Consider the following 4,163-nt stretch of genomic DNA (forward strand, 5'->3'; position numbering starts at 1 on the left):
ATTGCTACCAGTACCTCGTGGGATTTCATAATACGACTGACCAATAGGCCACTGTGGACTAGGCCATGGTGTAAGGCGTACGTTCGGCATCCGTGACAGACGTCGGCTTTCTTCGAGAAAGCGTTGCAGTGTCGAATCCGTGTCCGACAAGATATCATGGTTTACATTGGCTCGCGCGGTGGAGAATCAGTCGTTTTCTAATAAGCGATTTTGGTGAGGGATCGGTATAGGCATCGTATTTATACCTTGATGATCCAAGTCTGAATTGGCTGGGGAGCCCACCTCATTGATGCGCAGTGTCGGTGGTAGCGACAGTGCATACAATCGCGTAATTTGAGTACTGCTGCCAATACGGAGGCCAAGCGCGCAATGCGGGCTATGCTGCACGATGAATTTCGCACTCATCATATAATCCCCAGCATGTTCCTACGAGAGGATATAAAACTGTTACATTTTATGGCAAATGTTCCAACTCTATCACAACACAACAGCAAGTTAACGCGTCGACCGTTGGACGTAGAATAATTCTAGTTGTGTCTGTCCAGCTCTCTACACACTTTTGCACTACACACACTTTCAGTCGCTCAACTCGTACATACCCACACGTGCGTGAACATATATAAAATTTTCTATAAAAGAAAATAAGTTAAACGTTTGGTATAAATCAGAGGAAATATCAACAACGAAATAATGATTTTAATTTCATAAGTTGAAGAATAATATGGAAATTCTATCATTGAATTTATCAAATGATTCGAACATAATATTAACTTCACATATTCCTTTGATCAGACACCAACGCAGAAAATGATATAGATTTATATCAAAGGAAACGGCTAACGCATGTAAGAATTTCAGAACATTCTACCATAACATGCGTTGACCGATCCCACGGGCATTTAGGCTTTGATACCACGTAATAAACTAAGATAATCTGAGACTCGCGACGCACTTCGGCGCTCGAAAAAAATATCATGTAACAATAATATGATAATCAAAAACTGCGACGCATTCCAGCGACGTATTTTGGGGACCAAGAGGAATGTCGCGCAACAGAAATATGATTCGAGCACCGAAGGGCCGCTTGAGATAAGGCGTAATGCCGCACCGGCACCCTAGATAAGTGCGCGCGCCAGCGTGAGAATCAAGGCCAACTGACGCAATATTCGAGCCAATCGCCGCAAGCCAGCGTCATGAAGAGCGAAACGCGCATGCGCACCCCCCACGACACAGTGGCAGACGCTGACTCACGGCGCGCACCCAGATCACTTCTTCTCCAGTTCTCAACCTGACCGGTCGTATTCACAATTCGCTCTCAACTAAGAGCATTAAAATAACTTATAAAATTCGAGGCTTGGTTCCGTCGCGTATAATACACACATATAATAATTCTAATTACGTTATTTTATAATAACAACTCTGTAAAGTCTTTATAATCAACATTATTCGCAAATTATACATTTTTTCTAAAGCTCTAACAATATACGGGATCCAACAATAATCCAAAAATATAAAATTTCTTCGTGTGACTTCATTTAAATTCAAGTTCACAATTCATGCACTCATTCCTCGCGAACATACTCTTCACCGCCGGAGCCGGAACCGAATAACAAGCCGTTCACATCAGAGGGCGTATCCAGAGAGGTTATCCGACGGAACATAGACATTTTCGAAGGGTGGCTTCTGGAACAATTCGACGTCCGGCGTCAGCTGATTCCAATCCCAGTTTTCAGGGAGGTGCCCACAGAGCCCGGCCGCAATCACGCACCAGAATCTAAAATCATTATATTGGATTGAAGGGTTAGTCCATTACACAATATAACCCTCCTTCGGTCCGCTTCACTGGATAGCTTGTCCATCCTTCCTTTCGCGTTCGCCCGATTTGGGGGCCCGGATCTCCTACCAGAAAGCAGGGCTCCAAGGAACGTTGTTGAACAACCGATTTCCACCATCTGAAAAAAGAATACCCTCAGTTGGTTATTCTTGTAAACTGAAATAAATCGGGGACGTCACACAAACTCTCGGTAGTATCGCTGACGACTTGCAGCTCATCAGCAGCCGAAATATGAAAGTTTCACCATAATCCGAACTAAACTCATGACAGTTTCGGAGTAGGTGGCTCGTTGTTGATGAAATTGCTTCAAAACTTTAAGAACTCTGCGGCTAAGACCCCTTGTCCGCCATGGTTTTCCTCGCGGCAGAGCTCTACGTTGGTGCTCTCTCTGTAACCTCGTGTGATGGCCTCCTATAATCGCGAATCTCCGAACTGTGTCCCTATGACGCTATTGAATTGGCCGCTAACCCCGTGTATAGTGTCACATTTTCTCAAAACAAAAACAAATAAACAAAAATTCTGAAGTCTTGTTCGCCAACTTGTAAAGTGCCCTATTTCAGATTCTCGGATGCGCGACTGTTGTCCTGGAACTCTTTTACGAAATTATTGGGGATTGCGATCGCGACATCCCCAATTTTAGGTTTCGTACGCAAAACCCTAGGGGGTTCGGGAGCCGTTTGGGACGCGCATAAAAAATGCCACGTTACAATATATATGTCAGATATACAGAGTAAAATAAAGAGTATAACACAATTTATTTAATTGTAAACCGCAGAGGCACGGAACAACACAACTTTATGCAAATCGTTTGAAAATCATTCTAAAAGAAGTAACCAAGTAAAACAAGAACAAAAAAAATTCAACCAAAACAAGTTCCATCAACGTCATACAACCGGTGATCAAAATATAACAAAGACACAATATCGTGATGCGACACGGCCATACTGACTAGCACGCGTCTCGAGTGCCAGTTTTTCATTCTTCTAATTTATTTCTGAAACAAAAAACATCGAAGAAACCTTCATTAAATCTCGTTCGGCTTTCCTGATCATACAAGCCTGGCATCCTTGCTCAGTCAAATCCCTTGTTATCTCTACATCATGTGTGCAACCATGTGCTTTGCTTTATTTGTTTCATGACTTCTCTCAAATTCCTTATCCAAGGCACCAAAAGCTCTGCAGGCATGCCTTATGCATCCGTACACGTTCTAACTATTGCCTTTATCCACAATAGCTCTGCAGGCATGCCTTACGCATCCGTACATGTTCTAACTATTGTTTTCATTCACAATAGCTCTGCAGGCATGCCTCACGCATCCGTACATGTTCTAACTATTGTGACTTGCCGAATCATTCTCAAGTTACATCAAAGCTTTGGGTTCAAGGATTCTGGGTGATCAAGTCCAGCGAGCCTTGAAAGCCAAAGTCGCACTCTCGAAATGAAACAGCGATAGCCAACAGAGTCTCATGCTCTCTTCGGATTTCTTTAAGTAAATCCGGCTAAATCAATTAACAGAGTCCCCTGCTCTCTTCGGATTTCTACTTCCAAATCCGGCTCAACCAGAATCATGTTTCTGCAAATTATCGCTACATTTGTTTTCAACAACCGATTGTATTAACCCACAAGGGTTCATGGTTCATCTCAGCAAAACATGTTTGCACTCATGACTTTGTGCTCTACAACATTTCTTTTTTTTCTCTTCAAAACAAACAAGTCACTTCGGAACTTTGTTCTTACCTTCTTCACTTTCTGCGACACAGCTGTCCTGACTCGCGCCATATCCAGGAGCTGCGATCAGTTTATCGTGAGACACCTTAACGCTATTACGACCTCTAAATCCAGAAGAGCCTATTTTTTTAACTAAATACCCATCATTCGGAAGCTCCATGACAACTTCCAAAGGACCGCGATATTTTGCATCTAACTTTGTCTTAATTCTATCGTTGTTTCTAACCATAACAAAATCCCCAATTTTAAATGGTTTAACTGGTTTATTCTTTTTATCAAACCGTTCTTTGTCTTTTATGGCTTTTGCTGTAATGCAACTTGTAGCCTCTGACCTGAGCTGTGTTAAATTTACATTGTCAGTCTTCACACACCTATGCTTCACACGTCCTATATCTATTGAATTTATTTTTGTGCCAAACAAAATTTCAGCGGGACTTTTTCCTAACGTTTTCTGAAAAGTTGAATTTATTGCAAGCTGTACTTTACCTAACTCGGACTGCCATCGTTTCCCCTGAGCTTTGCATACAGATAACATATTCCTGATGGTTGACATAACTCTTTCAACTTGACCATTAGCTCTAGGCGTTCCTGAAGCTATGAA

This window comes from Neodiprion fabricii, chromosome 3 (assembly GCF_021155785.1).
Source record: "Neodiprion fabricii isolate iyNeoFabr1 chromosome 3, iyNeoFabr1.1, whole genome shotgun sequence".
Classification (NCBI taxonomy): domain Eukaryota; kingdom Metazoa; phylum Arthropoda; class Insecta; order Hymenoptera; family Diprionidae; genus Neodiprion; species Neodiprion fabricii.